The sequence below is a fragment of the Chaetura pelagica genome, unplaced genomic scaffold (assembly GCF_000747805.2).
Source record: "Chaetura pelagica isolate M959 unplaced genomic scaffold, ChaPel_1.0 scaffold251, whole genome shotgun sequence".
Lineage (NCBI taxonomy): Eukaryota > Metazoa > Chordata > Aves > Apodiformes > Apodidae > Chaetura > Chaetura pelagica.
In genome coordinates this window covers 255,954-276,418 of record NW_009952271.1, presented here as the reverse complement: position 1 = coordinate 276,418, position 20,465 = coordinate 255,954, and the positions used below count along the sequence as shown (strand labels likewise).

At 45.2% G+C, this 20,465-nt stretch overlaps 1 protein-coding gene across 1 annotated transcript in view; it reads left to right on the top strand.

Annotated features, from left to right (window-relative positions):
* PRKG1 (protein kinase, cGMP-dependent, type I) overlaps nucleotides 1–20,465 on the top strand; it is a 408,071-nt gene that overhangs the window by 176,967 nt on the left and 210,639 nt on the right. The gene's annotated exons all lie outside the window — the stretch shown is intronic.

Sequence of the window (20,465 nt, the reverse complement as noted above, 5' to 3'; positions counted from 1 at the left end):
TCCTGTGCCTTTACCAAACTTCATCTCTTCTTTGCTCTTCTTGAATTTTCCAGGGATTTGAGAAAGGTACCATATCTGAGAACTGGCTGCAGGTTTTGAACTGAGAGCCACTTGAAAGTGACTGAGTCCAAAGGAGCTTGATGCTTGTGAACACATAGTTGGAAATTCGTGCCCTTTTGTGCTAGAATTAAAAAGAATCTGAATGATCTGGTCCAACTTCATCGCTCACTGTCTCATAATAGATTCATTATAAAAGCAGGTAACAGAAAAATATCTTCTTGTATAGACCTTATGTTACACTATCTTCACCTGATTTACTGGTTATGTATATAAGAGTCTAGTATAAAAATAACTTGAGAAAAATGCTAAAATTATAAATACAGGTTCTTATGGTAATACTACTGTGCATTTTACATTGTCTGCCTGTTCTCCCTCTGGCACAGTTTTCCCTTCTTACTCTTGCCCTTTATCTTTTTGGCAAACACAGGTTTTTAACCTTCTAGGTTTTCAATATAAAACTTCAAGTCCCTTATCAGGCCAGACCATCCCTGCTTTCCTGATGTGGGTCCAGCTGTTCTAAATTCTGTGTCATAGTCTGGGCTGCGTTTCAGGCCAGTACTTTTATTTTTTCAGAGAAGAAAGCAAGGATTAAATGAAAGAGAAGTATACAAATCCTTTTAACTGTGGGAAAATACATCCTTTTTAGGGCGAGTTTTTCCCATTATCTCTGCCATAGCCTGGAGCTAAAAAGTAGGATCCTTTTTCTTGCTCTTTCTTTCTCACTGCCCAGGAACATCCTTGGGCAGGCACAGCACATGGCAGCCAGACCTCCACTGGGTCTGGAACTTGTGCTTCCATCCTTAGGGATCCTGTGTTTTGCTCCTGGAAAGCGGATTTTCATAGTGACAAAGGCAGAGGAAATAACAGGAATTTATTCTTACCTGTTCAAGTCTGGAATGGGAGCTGGTGGAAATAGTGCTTCTGTTGGCCTGTTCTAATTCAGTTTTCTCCTCTCCAGCCTCAATATTTGAGTAAAAAGTCAGTCCTGGTCAAATAACTGCTGTGATGGGCAGCAACGTGGTGGGCACATGGGCTGCCTTGTTGGGGCTTGTTTTGTGGTGGGATATGAAAGGGCTAAAACTGAAGGTTTGGTGCTGAGTCAATGTCCTTGCCCCCATGGCTACCACCAGCCCAACTTGCCCAGCTGTGCTCCTGATTTCCAGTGCTGGAACATTCCTGATCCAGCTTTGTTTTTCCCTCACCAGAAGGTCAAGCACCACCAGAGATCTCTGTTTTGAAGGTCTCCTTCAGGAATGAAGGGGCCTTAATTCTGAAGAGGATTAAGTTCCAGTGCACATAAAGCAAGTTAACACCTGGGTAAGAGTCACCACAGCTGGATGTGGTGCTGCTTTAATTGATGTCCCTTGGCTTAGCTGGTGGAGGAGTCTCCACATGCCCAGGTGCTCAGTGTAGCCTGCTCTGTGCAGTCTTTGCACATGGACCCTTCTCACCTGAGTCTTGACCTCTTGGGTTGGTACAAGTTTCTCTGGCAAAGAGGCATCCTCCTCAGGGCTGCCTGCCTGGGGTGTTTCCCCTCTCCTGAACCCTTTGAGTAAGCCCTGCACTTTGAACTCTGGTTTTCAGGTGGCAGATGAAAGCAGCAGAAATGGGACAGCACTGGGGCTGCTCTGAGGAGAAGACCCTTAAGGACAGAGGTGGCCTTCCATGCTGTGTTCTTGTTGTGCTGTCCCAGGAGTGTGAAACTGGAGATCAGGGGGTGCAGTCACAGGAGGGATCACATCAGAACTGAAAGAGTTAGAGAAGCAAAATCTACCTCCTGTTTTTAAATCAGGATCAGACATGGAGATCCTTTTTTTTGGTTTGGTATCACTGAATGTTAACCTTCTCTTTTCTTGATCTGTATTTGAGATGGCAAAGAAGCCCCCCTCAGCCTGCTGCTGTAATTGAGATAATTTTGATGCAGGGGCAGTGGCACATGCATCACCTTGAACTTCATGTAGACCTCAAGAAATGACAGGTTTCATTTTTTTACAATTTGGCAAAAGTTGAGTTGATAGTAACACTGGAAATGGTCACCTCAGCTCCATACAGCAAACCTCAGTGTATTGTTGGTTTCAGGAGTTAGATGGGACACTACGTTGCCTGGGGGTGGGCTTTGATCCCCTTCCCCCATTCATGCAGCCACTCTGGTTGGACACTGTGCTCAAGCACAGTGAGTCATAGAATCATGGAGTGGTTTGAGTTGGAAGGGACCTTAAAGATGATCTACTCCCAACCCCCCTGCATGGGCAGGGACACCTCCCACCAGCCCAGGCTGCTCCAAGCCCCATCCAACCTGCCCTTCAACACTGCCAGGGATGGGGCAGCCACAGCTTCCCTGGGCAACCTGTGAATCAATCCAGTGTTTATCATCAGAGCAGCAAGGTCATGGAACAGCCTTCTGATTCCCAGCCTAAATACTGAAATCCAGGCTATTCCAAGCCCTGCTTGGGATAAAAACACTCCCCAGCTGATGTAGTTCCCCCTGTGCTGGTCCAGCTGTCCCCTCCACAGCACACACAGAACAAATATCTCCTTAGTTCTACCTGAAAATCAGGCTCTCCAAGCTGTCTAGGATTTAACAGGAAACGTGTCACAGCAGGATAACATGAAGATGAGTTGATCTGTCAAGTCAGTTGAATTAATGTCTGAGCATCTTAACCCACTCAGGCACTTACACCAAGTGGTGCTGCTGAGGGAACACGGTGACTCTCTTTCCATTTCAAATGACCCTGAATGTCTCTGTGTTCCCAGAGCAAATCGGAAGATGTGAATTCATTAAGAAGTGGCTCTGGCCAGAGCTGGGAGTGATTGGTGAGCAATTAAGTGGCAGGGCTCCTGCAGCATCCTGCTGGGAAAGCTCCAGTGGACATCCAGTTTGGGTTCCTCTGTTCCTTGTGAGAGAAATGGGTCATTTCCCCCTTCTGATGGTGTTTACCCAGAAGAAGTGATAAATAAGGATTCCTTGGAAGTGTGAACACTCACTTTAAAGTGGCGTTTCATAACTGCTGTGTCACTTGCTGCTTTCTTCTCCATGCACTTTTGCCTTTTGGGTCTCCTGATGTGTCGTGCAGCAGAGCTGATGGTCACCAAAGCTGTGGGAGCTGGAACCAAGGAGCCAACCAAACTGGCACAGCCACTAACTTGGTAGCAACAGGGACAAGTGGCAGATCAGGCTGGCTGAGACTCCACATCCTAAAACTCAGGCTGGAATGATGAGAACATGTTCCTTGTGTTGTTCCCTCTATTTTTTAACACTTTTATAAATGCTTTGACAATATTTGCAGTAAAACTGGAGCTATAAATCATTGAGACTGTGAGGAAAATGTAAATTGGGGTTTGTTTGGTTTTTTTTCAAGTTGCTTTATTCTAACAATTTTTTCCAGCAGTAGATTAATAATGTTTTGCATTTCCATGCTGCTTTTCTGTTTCATCATTGTGACCACCCTGGCAATGCCTGCAGCTCTCCTGAGTGTTTAAGATGTGCTAATATTTCTGTTTTAATCAAAGGCAAGAAAAACAGAGAAACAAAGTAACTTCTCTGGGACAGCTTCTTGTCCTTTCTTTCCAAAACTGAATCTCTTTTTTTCCAAGGGGTGAAAACCTTTTTTATGTCAAGTTCATCTTGGCCCAGCCTGATGGCTCAGACAAAACTGTGACCTCTTGGACCCAAGTGACTTCTCTTTCATTTTTAATTCTAAGAATACATCTCCACATTCCTTCAGAAGTCTGTGCAAAACTCCTCAAGGTTTATTGTTTACTAGAAGGAGTTGGAATTTTCTCCCAGTGTCTTTAATGGCATAATGTTTGTTTCTGCAGTTGCTCATTTTCTGTTCTCCAAGCCTGATGCCTGTGACAGCTTCATATCTGTAATAGCAAAATTCCTCTGCACTGGAGGCGAAGGCAGCTCTTTAGCACCTTGTTTTTATCAGAAGAATTGTTACTATTCACTATTTCCAGGGATGGGGCAGCCACAGCTTCTCTGGGCAACCTGGGCCAGGGTCTCACCACTTTCAAGGAAGAATTTCTTCCCAAGATCCCATCTCAATCTCCCCTCTTTCAGCTGGAAACCCTTCCTCCTGCTCCCGTCCCTCCCTGCCTTTGTCCCAGGTCCCTCCCCAGCTTTCCTGGAGCCCCTTCAGGCACTGGAAGCTGCTCTCAGGTCTCCCTGGAGCCTTCTCTTCTCCAGGCTGAACACCCCAACTCTCCCAGCCTGGCTCCAGAGCAGAGCTGCTCCAGCTCTCTTAGCATCTTTGTGGCCTCCTCTGAACATGCTTCAGGAGCTCCATGTCCTTCTTGAGTTGAGGGCTCCAGAACTGGATACTGTTCCCTGGGAAAACTGGAGGAAATTGAGAGCTCTGGTCTTTCTTTGTGGTATGTTGTGGTCACCTTATACATTTAGACAGTGTTTTTAAGCTGGGTTTGCAGTGCTTTTCTGTAAGGATGAAAGCTGTAGGTTCACCACATCATCAAGCAGAGTCCTGGAGGACAAGGGGAGCTCAAGCAGCTCCTGATCTCATGTTGTTTCTGTGAAATCACAGCACATTTGACTGTAGATCATGAGTAGAATCATATTTCTACTCATCTGATGCATTAGCAAGTGTCCACTTTGGAAGTGTGTTAGTAAATCAGTGTCTAGAGTAGGGTTTATTCACATAGACTATATCTTTATTTGAACCAAAAAATAGTGAGACTTTTATGTTTGTTTTGGTTTTTAAGAATGAAACACTTATAGAGAAGGAAGGTCTGCATCCTCTTCCTGCAATGATCAGTCAGTTATGGGGTCAGAGAGGTAAGGGTGGAGGGAACTGTGTTTGGTATGAAGTCTGGGTTCTCTCAGCCTTCTCATAGCCATCCAGTCAGTGTAGACCTGGATGTCCTACCTGTGCCACTGCAACCAGCTCTTGTCCTGGACCTCCTTCAGGTGACCAGGGAACGTGGTGGGGGATAGATCAACTCAGGGACTTGCTGCTGCTGAGTTGACCCAAGGGTTCACCCAGGGCTGCTTCTGCTCACTGTGTCATTAAGACCAGCAGAACTAATTCTGGTTATTGGGTTTCCCAGGGCCTGCCAAAAATAGTTCAGTACAGTTTATTCAGTGTAAAGTGCTGTCTCTTCAGGTCCTCTCAAAAAGTACCAGAACTTGGCTGACCTGTTACATTCAGCAGTAAGAACCTATAGCAGCCAAATTTCCCTACTAAGTCTTTCTCTTCCCTTTCCTACCCAGTAATTTCCAATATTTTCTAGTGTGCCTGGAGTGCTGGAACAGCTTCTGCTGCTTGTGGGAGCTGAGAATACACGAGTCTTCAGGAGATGACCCAGACCAAAATTGAATGTAGTAAACAATGATCATTCATGTTGTCTCAGGAAGGGCTTCCCTTCTGCCACACTGTTGCGTCATCTCAATGCAATTGTTCTCCACTGCTTTAACATAAAAGTCTTCTGGTTTTTCATGTAAATGGGCTCATTTTTCATGAAGAATAACATTTTTACTTTAGAGGAGTGAAGGAAAAGGGGAATGCCCAGATAATAAAATCAGCAGGTAGTTACCACTGAGGCTTTTAAACATAGAAGTGAGCACTTTGAGTATTTCAAAACACCCTTGTGCTTTAGAAAAGGTCCCAGGTCAAGAAGTTCTTGGTGTTCTTGGGTTTGTAGATGCTGGAATAGTGTTGGCTGCAGTGTGGCATCAGAAAGGCGGCACTGAACTCCTGGGTGTTCTCCAACCTTTAAAATTAAAGGGCAGCAAATGCTGCCAGCACTTGCAACCCATAAAACCAGGTTTGTTAAGGCTTTTTGAGGAGGTCGTAGTTGGGTTTGTTGGTTGCCTTAGTTTTTAGTGCAGTTTTATAAAGAAGAAGGAAATGTGTCAGTACAAGCCTCATCGGATCAGCATAATGGGCTGTACCAGGGTGGCCCTTGTGGAGACTTCACAAGGTGCCTGGATGGAGAGATGTGATGTGGGATCATTAGGAAGGAAATTCTTTGCTGTGAGGGTGGTGAGAGCCTGGCCCAGGTTGCCCAGGGAAGCTGTGGCTGCCCCATCCCTGGCAGTGTTGAAGGGCAGGTTGGATGGGGCTTGGAGCAGCCTGGGCTGGTGGGAGGTGTCCCTGCCCATGCAGGGGGTTGGGACTGGATGGTCTTTAAGGTCCCTTCCAACCCAAACCAGTCTGGGATTCTAAGAAGACAACCTCTGCTGGTGCAGAAATCATCCATCTCTTAGCCTTGTGTGTATCCAGCAGGACCAGGGCAGGGATTGTTGTGCTGTGGTGTCACCGGTGAGGCCACACCTTGAATCCTAGGGTCACTTCTGGGCCCTTCATGACAAAGAGGACATGGAGGGGCTGGAGTGTGTCCAGAGAAGGGCAGTGGAGCTGGGGAAGGGGTTGGAGCACAGGTATGAGCAGGAGCAGCTGAGGGAGCTGGGGGTGTCCAGCCTGGAGACAAGGAGGTGAGGGGAGACCTGCTGGCTCTGCAGCTGCTGAGAGGAGGTTGGAGCCAGGGGGGTCGGGCTCTGCTCCCCAGGAACAAGGGATAGGACAAGAGGAAATGGCCTGAAGTGGCACCAGAGGAGGTTCAGACTGGATATTAGGAATAATTTCTTTACCCAAAGAGTGGTCGGGTACTGGAAGGGGCTGCCCAGGGAGGTGGTGAAGTCACCATCCCTGCAGGGATTTTAAAAACCACGTAGACTTGGCACTTCAGAGCACGCTCTGTTGGGCAGGAGGGGCTTCTGGGGGGACAGTTGGACTCCCTGATCTTAGAAGCCTTTTGCAACTGTGAGGTTTCTGTGTTCAGCCTGCGTGGGATGGGGTTGTCTGGGAATGGGTGGAAAAGAGGAGAGGTGCACATGGAAGGCTTTGAAACGTGCGTGGTGGTTGTAGTATGTTCACTGTTGAATATTCCTTCCCCAGCTGGTGAGGGTCACACAGACCTCCTCACATTTCCAGGGTCTCTTTGGCAGTGACTTTGCTCTATTAATGTTAATTCATTGTTCATTAAGTAATATTGCACAAGCCCCCTTTATTGCTCAGAAGAGACAAGGGAAACGGGGTGGGCAACCAAATCTCCTTCATGTGGAGGATGAAAACCTTCAGATGACCATCAGGATTAACCCCTGCCCTGGAACTTTTTCTCCAGTGTGGATATTTGGAGTTCTCACTTAGGAGGAGCAAAGCCCATGTAGCTTGTGTCCCTGCTGCCACCTGCCAGGGTGGCTTCTGCTTAGAGCATGGCAAAAATGAATATTAATAAGGTGTTTTTGCAAGCCCAAAACCTGACTTTCCCTGCTGCACTAGGAGAGCGTATATCTAGGGAAACCTGTAAGTTTTTCTCCTATTTGGAGCATTTAGGGGCTTTTAAAGAATCTCTAATGGAGTTAGAGGTATTTCCTGGTGCTCCCAATATTGTGCAATTTCCTCTTCAAACCTACTTACCTGGTGCAGGGGCTGCTGCTGGTAATTGCTTTTGAGGAGAATTGAATTATATCCCCATCACAACTGAACAGGACTGGCCAGCAGGTCACTGGGTGTTTGGGAGGGATGGAGGGAGGCCGTGTGCTCACGTGGCTGGGAGTCCTTCAGAAAAGAGACCAAAACTAGAATTTACATTTAAAGACAGTCATGTTCGTTTTAAAATACCCATCAGTTCATGATGGGAAATGGGCTGTTCCTCTTCTCACATACACACAGGCACATTGGCAGTTTTGTGGAGTGTGGTGAGGCTTAGATATAAATGAAGATGTGAAAATGCATTGAAAGAAATATATTTTAATTTTTTTGGGGGAAAAACCCCAACAAAACACCTGGGTGTAAACCCTTCCTTGTTTCAGAACTGCCCCTAAAACAAATACTGTGCCACAGAGCGGGGAGCATGCAGGGAGACATCCACGTGCTGGAAACTTCTTTAAATCAAGACTAAACTTTTAATATAAATTCATACAATCATAAGATGGTGAAGGTTGGAAGGGACCTTAAAGATCACCAGGTTCCAACCTCCCACCAGACCAGGGTGCACAAGCCTATCCAACCTGCCCTTGAACAGCTCCAGGGAGAGGGCTTCCTCAACCTTCCTGGGCAACCAGTTCCAGCATTTCTGGGGGGACAGTTGGACTCCCTGATCTTAGAAGCCTTTTGCAACTGTGAGGTTTCTGTGTTCAGCCTGCGTGGGATGGGGTTGTCTGGGAATGGGTGGAAAAGAGGAGAGGTGCACATGGAAGGCTTTGAAACGTGCGTGGTGGTTGTAGTATGTTCACTGTTGAATATTCCTTCCCCAGCTGGTGAGGGTCACACAGACCTCCTCACATTTCCAGGGTCTCTTTGGCAGTGACTTTGCTCTATTAATGTTAATTCATTGTTCATTAAGTAATATTGCACAAGCCCCCTTTATTGCTCAGAAGAGACAAGGGAAACGGGGTGGGCAACCAAATCTCCTTCATGTGGAGGATGAAAACCCTCAGATGACCATCAGGATTAACCCCTGCCCTGGAACTTTTTCTCCAGTGTGGATATTTGGAGTTCTCACTTAGGAGGAGCAAAGCCCATGTAGCTTGTGTCCCTGCTGCCACCTGCCAGGGTGGCTTCTGCTTAGAGCATGGCAAAAATGAATATTAATAAGGTGTTTTTGCAAGCCCAAAACCTGACTTTCCCTGCTGCACTAGGAGAGCGTATATCTAGGGAAACCTGTAAGTTTTCCTCCTATTTGGAGCATTTAGGGGCTTTTAAAGAATCTCTAATGGAGTTAGAGGTATTTCCTGGTGCTCCCAATATTGTGCAATTTCCTCTTCAAACCTACTTACCTGGTGCAGGGGCTGCTGCTGGTAATTGCTTTTGAGGAGAATTGAATTATATCCCCATCACAACTGAACAGGACTGGCCAGCAGGTCACTGGGTGTTTGGGAGGGATGGAGGGAGGCCGTGTGCTCACGTGGCTGGGAGTCCTTCAGAAAAGAGACCAAAACTAGAATTTACATTTAAAGACAGTCATGTTCGTTTTAAAATACCCATCAGTTCATGATGGGAAATGGGCTGTTCCTCTTCTCACATACACACAGGCACATTGGCAGTTTTGTGGAGTGTGGTGAGGCTTAGATATAAATGAAGATGTGAAAATGCATTGAAAGAAATATATTTTAATTTTTTTGGGGGAAAAACCCCAACAAAACACCTGGGTGTAAACCCTTCCTTGTTTCAGAACTGCCCCTAAAACAAATACTGTGCCACAGAGCGGGGAGCATGCAGGGAGACATCCACGTGCTGGAAACTTCTTTAAATCAAGACTAAACTTTTAATATAAATTCATACAATCATAAGATGGTGAAGGTTGGAAGGGACCTTAAAGATCACCAGGTTCCAACCTCCCACCAGACCAGGGTGCACAAGCCTCATCCAACCTGCCCTTGAACAGCTCCAGGGAGAGGGCTTCCTCAACCTTCCTGGGCAACCAGTTCCAGCATCTCACATGGTGAAGAATTTCTTCCTGATGTCTAACCTACATCTACCCTCTTTCACCTTAACTAGGTGAATTCTGGGGAAAGGGATGTAGCAAAGATGCTGGAGGTGTTGGGGTGCTCCTTGGAGTGGTTCCCAGTGGGCATCATTAACAACATGCTCACCATCAGGACAGATGTTAAGATATAACTGGGATTGAGAAGTACTGTTGTCATCAACTGTAGCTCCTCAAAGCTGTCAAATACCTAGAGAAGGTTTATTCCTTGAACATCTGGCTCTCAAGAAGATTTTTTGTTTACTTCTTTCCTTGTTCTCAAAATCTGGCCAAAGGCTGCACAGAAATTAATGACATTCTACAAGTTGTCTGGTGCATCTTGGATTAAAGCTGTGCTTGGTAAGCAAGATATTTATTACAACTAACTGTTCTCCATCAAAAATCAGACTTTGTACAGTCTCAGTATCAGGATTAGTTCCATGTCTCCCAGCAGTGGGTTGGAGTTGGTGCAACAAGCATCCCCTCTCCTTGTGATCCACTGTCAACGGTCTGTTCCACCCATGAGTCCCAACAGTAATTGCTTCATTAAATCACCAGGAACATTGCTTGCTTTGCAAAAAAAAGGGCAAAAATATTACATCTCTTACTTAAGAGTGTGTTATTATGTCGGGGTGTTTATGAAAATGCAAAGGAGAAGAGGAAAATCTTTAAAGCCCTTGGAACATTTTTGTTGCTATAACAACGAGATGCAGCTCTTGATGAGCTATCATTTCCTTAATGTTGTTAAAAAATTGAGTTGCCATAACAACAGAATACATTTTTATTTTCAGTAACTCATACTTTGGCTTTTCCCCTCATGCTTGCAGAAGCAGCCTCCCTCTCTTCTGGTGGGTGAAATACTTAACATCTCTTAAGCAGGAGATAGGAAGTGGTTGGTCTTGTGCTGCTGCACTGGAGTGTACAGAAATGAACCCATTTATCTCCTTTGTGCCTTAAATTTGGCTTTTAATAACTACTAGGAACACAGAAACTTCTTGAGGACTTGGAGGAGAAAGCCTTTTAATTCAAGATATTCAGTCCACTGGAGTGTACTATTCATGTAGTACAAGATGTTGAAGATACTCAGTTCACATCGTATCTCCTCTCCGTCTCTGGTGTATTTAGATCATGTTTTCTGCTATAAATAATCCATAAAAATAGCAGAGCTCTCTCTGTTAGCAGCTAGATCTATTACAGCTTCAGAAATTTTTTGGACTCCATGAAGTTCTCTTTAGTTGTTGGCACTTGCCTGCCCCCAGGAGAAGGCCTCCTGGCCCTGCTGCATTGCCTCTGGGGTTGCAGAATGGTCATCTTGATCCCTTTTGAGCCTTTGTAGAAAACACACCACTTTTCTGCTTCATTTCCTGAGCCTGTGTGTGTTATCCTTCAGATGTTTTCCACAAAAATAGTTTGGTTGCTATTCAAGAAGTTCTAAAGATGTTGGAGCATTAATATATTCTCAAACCTCCATCTGTTCTAGCTCTGGGGTTTATGTACAGAGTAGACACCACCTTTTGACATGACTCTCTTTTCCATACCCTATCAATTCAGGCTGGAAGGACAGATTTTTTCTTGCTATAAGGGCAGCCTGAGATCTTTTCCTGAAGGATTACCAACCCATGGTACATTTGCAAGAAGTTATTTGCCAGGAGTGAAGTGCCAGGTTGGTAAAAACTACATTTTAAAGATTCACGTTTTCCTTTGGAGAATTCCTTACATCTGGGGAAGATGCTGCTGTGGGTTGTCTGCGTCATACAATCATAGAATGGTTTGGGCTGGAAGGGACCTTAAAGCTCATCCTGCATGGGCAGGGACACCTCCCACCAGCCCAGGCTGCTCCAAGCCCCATCCAACCTGTCCTTCAACACTGCCAGGGATGGGGCAGACACAGCTTCCCTGGGCAACCTGGGCCAGGGTCTCATCACACTCACAGCAAAGAGTTTCCTCCTAATGTGCAGCCTAAATCTCCTCTTTTTCCAGTTTTAATCCTTTACTCCTTGTCCTGTAATTTAAGAAAAACAATTAAGAGAAATGACCCAGGGTCGTTCAGAATAAGAAAAGGGAAAAATTGGATTCTGTTTGGAAATGTTCAGCGCTGCAGAAACCTGGGTTTGCCTCAGCTTTTCCAGGGTACCCAGGGAAAGCCACTGCAGATAAATAAATAAGGGCAAGTAAATTATATTTTTCAATTGCTTTTATTTAACTCCCTGATCTGACTCTGCTGCCTCATCCTTGGCTGGGCTGGATTTTCTGCTGGTGTTTCCCTCCCTCCCCTCTCCGCCATCTCATTTTCAGGCTGGCAGATCAAGCTGGGCTGTGGCAGGCAGGGAGGGATGCTCCAGCATCCTTTGGGCTTCACGGGCTGTCAGATTTCATCACTCTTTGCTGGGAAATAGAAGAAAGGGGAAAGGGATGATAGGTGGTTGTTCTGGTGCCTGAATCTTTGCTCATCCTGCATTTTCAGCTGCTTCTTGAAACTCCGCGATGTTGAGTGGAAAATCAGAGGGAATTTGAAATGAATTGTTAAAAGGATGAGATTCATAACTCTGAAAAAGAAAAAAAAGGCTTAAAGAAATATGTATCAGTTGATACAGATGTATTTGAGTAGCCCTGCTGCACGTGGTGGGGCTGGTGCAAGGCATGTGGATGGGCTGGGCTTGAGCCTCAGACTCTCCGTGGGAGAGCCTGGGAGGAAATTTGGACTGAACAGGGTGGAAATCTCTGTGTTTTCCCATGGGCACAATAACCTTTCTACCCAATTTTTTTTTTTTTTTTTAATCATCAGAAGAGCAGAGAAGGAGAGAGCCACAATCCCCAAGGAGCCTGGCTTTATTCCTTACCTCCCTACCATTTTCCTCTTGGCTAAGTAAGGGGTTTGGTTGCAAGTGTAAATGCCTAAAGAAGAGAACAAATGGAAGGGCTGAACACATCCCTTCCACCCAGGACTTTCTGACTGCCCAGAGGTTTCTGTACAGGCAGTTTGGTTAGGAATGAATCCCAGAACTTGTCTTTCAAAGGTGCTTCATGTCTCAGATGGAGATGCACAGTGGTCCTGTGTGCACTGCTGCCCAGAGCTTTTCCTGGGGATTAAGAGGGAAAGTGGTCAGGTCTCAGATGTTATTTAAAGACCAAAACCCACATGAGTCCAGGTCTTCTCTCTTCTATGCACAGGGGAACCTCCTGTGCCTGCATTTGTGTCTCATCATTGCAGATTTGGGGAGAATTTCAATTGGTTTATTCAATTTTCAGCTCAGAGGAGAATCAGGTGCAGGATGGAGGAGGTAGATGAGTAAGCTTCACCATCCAGGGGTAATTTGTTTGAAGTTGAATTTTGGGGAATGACAGCAAAGAAAACCCATTCTTATGTTCTAGTTTCAAAGATGTTGATGCCAATAATCTTGTAGTTGATTTTGGTCCTGGCTGACCTTCCCCAGTTAGTGTGTGAGTCTGTTGGGCTTATGGAAAAAAAGGCACATCATTAGTGGAGAGAGATGAAAATAAAGGGAATTGCCCTTTCCCCAGCTCCAATTACAGCTTGCCAGGCAGCATCAAGATTCAAAAAACAACACCCCAACCCTGAACTGTTGTTGCTGATGTTACTAATTTGCACTAATTAACCAAAAGCTTCTGTCTGTGGGTGCCCTGAGCTTTCCCCAGCAGGAGCAAACCTCAAAGGGTGCAACTCTGGAGTACAGAAAAAGAGTGGTTTTGATCTGGATGTATGGGCAGGAACAGTGGGGGAATGAAAACAGCCTTCTGCAGCATGGCCACAGGGCCTGGCAAGTCCAGCCCTGGCCATAGCCAGTGCGGAGTGCTTGAAAAGGAGATTTTAAAGGAGATTTTCAGAGAAAACAAGGAGATAGCATCAATATTGAGCATCAGCCTGGGTAGCCCCAAAGAGAGAGAGAGCCTGCAGGATTTAAAGAATGTGCTCTTGGTTGGTTCTGTTCAGTTCCAGCATGTGGATAAACATTGTTTGGCTACTGAGGATGAAAAATATCACTGTCTTTTATTACAACTTGGTTATTTTTGATGCACTGGGGGAGGATGAGGTGTGTCCTACCCTGCAGGAGCACAGCAATGCCAGGAGGAGGCCAGACCCCCTTCTCATCCTCTCCTCCAGCAGAGAAATATGAACAGCTGGAGAATGAGATGCCAGATAACGGTTTTAAAATTAATATCCTTAATTACTAGGTGCAGTTTAAAAACACTGTGCTCATTAACTTAGTGTTTATGAGTTCTTATTTCCTAAACCTAATTGTGTCAACCACTTCCCATCTTTTTTCCTGTTATTTTGTTTGGTTGGTGGGTTTTTTTGTCTTTTATTTCCTGGTAATTTAGTCTATCATCATGTTTTATTAAAGCAGTGATGGGAATCAAGGGAGAGCTGAGACTGAGTTGTCCAAAATCAAGCCAGAATTCAGCCTGAAATTAAATTTCTCAAGTCCCAACCCCAATCTCCACCAAAATGTAATGGTACCTCTGCAGTGCAGGTTGTGCAAGCAAGTGCTTTCATCCTAGCTCCTCTCCCTCTCAGTTGTGGGGCTTTAGGTTGTATTTTCTGCTATAAAAGATCCATAAAGAATAGCAGAGCTCTCTCCATTTGCAGCTGGATGTGTTATGGCTTTCAGAAATGGTTTTGACTCCACAGTTATCTTTAGCTGTATTGCCATTAGGTTACAGAGTCTGTTTCAGAGATTTACTGTATAATACAGATTATTTTAGGCTTTCTTTTTTTAGTATTTCCTCTCCTGCCAACCATAGGAGCTGTTTACAAGAAAACAGGAGTTTTTTTTCCCATGTAAATACTCCTACATTTTCTGGACAGTAAAATATTTTACTGGTACAGGTGGATTTTGTTGAATTGCAATGGATCTGGTTCCCCAGTTGTTTAATGAACATTTCCTGGGTGGGAAGTTTGCTTGCAATGATTTTTCACTGTTGCTTGTTTTAATCAATGAGTTTAAGAAGGATTTCTTTTGCCATCCAGCTCCCAACCAACAAAACCCCACTGTCCCTGCTCTGTCTTATATCAGTTCATATTATAGGTATAATCAAGTAATAATTCTCATTTTCATTCACTTTCATCATTTTTTTAATGCTGTTGTATCCATTGCTAATGTCTTCCCATAGGGTGATCATACCTGCTCCTTTGGGACTCCAGAGCATTTCTGATGGGCAGATGATAACAACCTGAAATAAGTGGCATGGTCTTCAATAAGTCTTCAAGATGTAGAGTTTCAGCACAAAAAGCCAGCCCAGCTCTGCTTCCCTGCAGTTGTCACATCCTGAGGAATCACAGATGAATGATGAGAAATGATCTGCATGGTAGATTTGAACAAATCCAGAGTTATTTAGCACAGGTGTTTCTGCAGTGATGATGGAGTGAGAAAATGTGCTGCTGAGCAGACCTGGGAGTTGCATTTCATAGGGAGATAAAATCACAGAACCTCAGATAGGTTTGGGTTGGAAGGGACCTTGATGATCACCTAGTTCCAGCCCCCTGCATGGGCAGGGACACCTCCCACCAGCCCAGGTTGCTCAAGCCCCAGGTAGTCATTTCATGGTGCAAGGAATCCACCACCCAGAGGGCAGAAACTGCTTTTGTGATTTCTGAAATGTTTCCTCAGCAAATGACTCAGCCCTAAAGCTGCACTTTTCATCCCATCACTGGTTTGTTGGGAGGGATGTTGGAGCAGAACACAAGAGCCTGTTTGCCCATGAGGGCCACAAACATAGAGGTTGACAAGGGTGGGTTGCTCTGGTCATGTGGAACAGAAAGTCATCTTTAACTCTGTGTCAGTTCTGTACATTTTTAAGGAATGTAGGGTATTTTCCCTGGGAATTTGACATGGAGCAACTCAATAAATAGCCATCTCCAGCATTTTGGTGCAAGCCCAGCTGGGAGCATTGCTCCTGGAGAGCAGATATTGGTTTCATTCCTCACCTGAAGGTACATTTTGCTGGGAAAATGTTCAGCTTTCCTTTACTGGGTATCACAGGACTCTGCAGAAATGCAAAGATGATACTAATGAAGACAATTTGAATTTTTGAATTAGAGTTTTGGGTTTGTTTGGGGGTTTTTTTTTTACATTTTCTAGGTACTCACAGTGGATATATAGTTACTGGAATGAGAAAGGCCTGCTTAGCCCTTGGTGTTCAGACAGGGAACATGGTCTGATAAAAATAAGCTGCTGATTGAAACCCTTATGCCCTTTCCTGGATAACTGAATAGAAAAATAGCTGCTAACAGGACAGGAGCTGTGATTAGCTGTGCTAAGGCAATGGAGGAGCAGGAGGGTGTTGCAGTGTGACACGCTGTAAATGTGCTGCTGCTGAGGGAACAACTTAGGGAGTCTGCTCTGATTTCTCGGCTAACTTAGTCCAGGATTCAGGTACCAAAGCTTTGGAGTCTGCCCAAGGAAAAAAGGGTTGATGTCTCTTGGTACCTGGCATGTGTGTAACCCCCTGCAGTCCTGGGAGCTGCTTTACTCTCTCCTTCCCCACCTTGTCATTTTATGACAATTGAGTGTCAGGGAAGAGAGTGGCCAGAAGGTTGTAACAGAGACCACTGGCCCAGGTGAACCAGGGTCTGTTAGTGCTGGAATACTGAGTTTCCAAGAAAAGTCTCCTCTTATGTCATAGGCAACAACCTAACCAGGCACTTATTTTGCATCAAACCAGGCACTTATTTTGCAGGAACAATAATACTGAACTCTACTTCAGTGGGAACATTTGCAGAGTATTTTCCTTGAGTGTGGCTTTTTTGGTTGGTCTTTTCTCCAAAATGATTCTTTGGGAGTAGGAAAGGAAAAAAGAATCACTTAATGGAAACTGAGGACAGATTCATCCAGGATATAGATGGATCTTCTACATGCTTGGTGCTCAGTGCAAGATGGTCCAGCAGCAAAACTAAGTGTGTGTGAATCCATGATGTGTTCTGTTACTGGGATCAGGACTGGGAGGTGACTGGTCAAGGGCCTCCTAGAGGGTTGGATATGAAAAATAACCCATATTACATTTCATAATTCAATACAGTCTACTTTGGTGCTTTTATATCAACTCTGGGGTGACTTTTAATGCTCATTAGAAGATTGTTGAGCTTTCTAGTGCTGTATTACACTACATCTGCTGTACAGGAACATGTTGATTTTAATTGCATTTAGCTTTGGTTACCATAAAAGGTAAATAAATTACTAACAAAGGGTCAGGGTGTTCCATTTGGCTTCAAGCTGTTTTTCTTTCAACAGCAGATATTTTATTTGAAGGTTTTGTTTTACTTATTAAATTAATTCTGAAAGTGAAATCATGCCAGTTAACAGTGAAGGCCAATTTGAACAGCCTTTCACGGATACAAAATATTTTCAGAGCAAATTTCAACATGGAACTTTTTAACTTGATCTTTTTAAAGTATTAAAATGCACAATGGAGAAATAAAAGGCAGCCTTCCCAATCTCTAATTCCCTGGTGTTATGATGATACTGTGAATTCCTTGAGTGAATGAAACCCCAGTGAAGAACCATTCCTTAACTATTCCAGAAATTTCCCAAATTTCTAAACTAAAATAGCTGGTTTTTTGTTGTTGTTTTTTAATGACATAACAAGAATCTTACAGAGCTCTGTTCTGGTGCCAAAAAAGTAACAAATCTATACTGTACATATAGAGAATAATCCCCATTGTCTTCTGTGTGACTTCATTCCATTGCCCTTCTCCTTCTCCCTCCATTTGGGAGAGCTGGCTTTTCCAAACACATTGGATTTGGCCACGTTCTTCTCTTACTGATCAGTCTGTTCCTAGATTATAAAAGCAAAGAGACCACCCTGATGCACTTGAGGGTTGAGAGACTGCAGAAGGGAAATGCTTTGTCCATAGGATTTAGATGAGCCAGAGCATCTTTGAACACCAAAGATGGGTTTTGCTAATCCCAGCACTCAGCTGGGAAGCTGCTTGCCAGCCACCCCTAGTCCTGTTTTTCCGTATCAATTGATGGAATCCAATTCCATCAACTATATCCATTTCTAAACACAGAAATCTTGGGTAGGACCTGGTTTTTGTGAAGTCTCCCAAATGAGCAAACTTCTCCCTGATGCTCTGTGTTGTGGTTGTTTATAAGAAACACACCCAAGAGTTGGGCATGTCCCAGGCTTCCTCTGCTTTGAATGGATCTTCGTTGCAACCCTTGGACTCCTGAGGGACTGGGTCACATGTAACACTTCATTTTGTGGTATTTTGAGCTAGAACCTCAAATACTTTATAGATTTGTGGAAGGACCTGGAGAGGACCTGAATTACCCTGTTGTTAGTAAGTGGGATGAATCTCACACCTTTGTGAAGTCCTTTTTTGACCTGGGTGGCCTGTGGTGCAGATTCAGGCCACTCTGAAGTCCATGGACTGTAAATCAGGTGCTTTTGGATTGAATGAATTGATTCCTGTTCCAGCCCCACTGCTGTGGCCAGGCTGGGGCATGAGCCTGGTGTTGACTGTTGAAAGGCAGGTTGGATGGGGCTTGGAGCAACCTGGGCTCGTGGGAGGTGTCCCTGCCCATGCAGGGGGGTTGGAACTGGGTGGTCTTTAAGGTCCCTTCTAACCCAAACCATTCTAGGATTCCATGACTGTATGACTCTGCAGACACCAGATTTTCCAGCCATTTCAGGGCTGGAAAATGAACAGCCAGGAATTTGAAGCCTTTCCTGAGAGATGTGAGAAGAAGAAGGTGCAGATAAGCCACCCATGCTTGTGCTGAATCCCAAAGACCAGCTGCTTCAGCCATCCAGAACCTGGAGCTTTTGGTTCAGTTTTAAAAATCCCCTTTCCTAACCCTCCTTCTTGGATGTCTGTGAAGTGTCTTTTCACATCAGTGCTGACCCTGGGAGAAAACTGGCTTGATATTAAGGGTGGGATGAGCTCAGTTGTTGTCAGTCTGGAATTGAAATGATTCTTGAAATCATCTTGCAGAGCAGAGCAGCTCAGAGCAGTTTTCTGCAGCAGAAGGGATTTTGGGGGGCACAGGAGCAGGACGTGGGTGCTTCATATTTGTCACAGGGTCCTGCTGCTTGGCTCTATGTGGTGGCATCTCCCCCAAGTTCAAGGTAAAGATGCCCTGGGAGCTCTGAACATATTAACATCAGATGAAGTATCTTGACATCTTAGATCCCAGTGTGTTAGTGGTGTCAGGGTGAAGGTGAGCAGTGCAGAAAGGGGAATAATGCTGTAATTTCTCTTCTCTCCAGCAAAAGTGATTCTGCTTTAGAATTTCTTGCATTACAGGTCTTCCTTTAGACTTTTCAACCATCACATCACTGCTGGCAATGAGCCTGTGTCCAGGTAGCAAATACCAGTATCAGGGAAGGGTGGTGTAACTGGGGAATCTTGCTCAGCCTTTGGGAGCACTGGGGCCCCCCACAGCCCAGCCTTTCTGCACATGGGGATCCAGGAGGTCTCTGGTTGCTGCCAGGAACCTGCCTAGGAAAGGCAGAGATGGTTAAACAACCACCAGCACTTGGCTGATGAAGGATTGCAGAGGGAGAAGGGGCAAAATAGGTTTTTGAAGGTGGAATGGATTTATGCCATCTAAAGGGAGTCACTGTCTGGTGAGGCAGTGCTGAGTCCAGCTCTGGAGTTGCCAACACCAGAAGGGCATGGGACTGTTGGAAGGAGTCCAGAGAAGGGCCACCAAGATGATCCAAGGGCTGGAGCAGCTCTGCTCTGGAGCCAGGCTGGGAGAGTTGGGGTGTTCAGCCTGGAGAAGAGAAGGCTCCAGGGAGACCTCAGAGCAGCTTCCAGTGCCTGAAGGGGCTCCAGGAAAGCTGGGGAGGGGCTTGGGACAAGGGCAGGGAGGGAGAGGACAAGGAGGAATGGATTAAAACTGGAAGACGTGAGATTGAGATGAGATATTAGGAGGAAAGTCTTCCCTGTGAGGGTGGTGAGACCCTGGCCCAGGTGGCCCAGGGAACCGGTGGCTGCCCCATCCCTGGCAGTGTTGAAGGGCAGGGTGGATGGGGCTTTGAGGAGCCTGGGCTGGTGGGAGGTGGCCCTGCCCATGCAGGGGGTGGGACTGGATTATCTTTAAGGTCCCTTCCAACCCAACCCATTCTCTGATGATTCTCTGATGGTTTTAAAGCAGACATCTTCCTGCCTGCAGCAGTTCCCTCCTCCTGGGAGAAGCACTGAGCTTGATGCTCACGATGTGTTTTCTGCAGGGAAAGAAGGGATCCCTGTGCACCCCTTCTTCCAGCAGCCCTGTGCTTGAGCTGGCCCAGTGCTCAGGACACTGTCTGCTCTCTAAACCCAGGCACCACAGGGCTCTGCAGACCTCTTGGATCTGCCAGATACCCAGCAAAGATGCTGCTGCACCTCCTGGCAATACCCCCAAGCAGAGAGTGATATGCTGGAGCAGTGCTGGGAGGAAACTCCCAATATTTCCAATATTCCATCCATTTGGGTGGTGCAACAGTCCTACCAGTCATTTATTTCTATTTTATTGAAGCTATGAGGAGGCAGAACAAAGAGTTGCTGCAAAAATGAAGAAGTCAAAAAGATTGGGCTATTTTTTTTTTGCTTAGAGAAGATGGTGTGTTTCTTTCCATCAGTGTGTCTGTACTCTGGGGTTTAACAAATTATTTTATCCTATGTGCTCTAGAAATTCCATATTGATTTAGATGCTTTTGGATAGGAAGACACTTTTTGGACTGAAAACTGAAAATTTAGAAAAAAGACAACAGAGCAACCATCTGAGATTGCCAATGATACCAATGTAGCCAAATTGTATTTACCTTTAGTCTTTCAGGGCTTAATGTATTTACAGACTTTACAGGAAGGATTTAGTCTAATCCTGAGTCTTCAGAAATTTCTTTTCAGTGGAGAATGTTAATGAACCCAGTCAGGTTAGTGCAGAAAGTTTCTAAAGCCTTAATAACTGCAG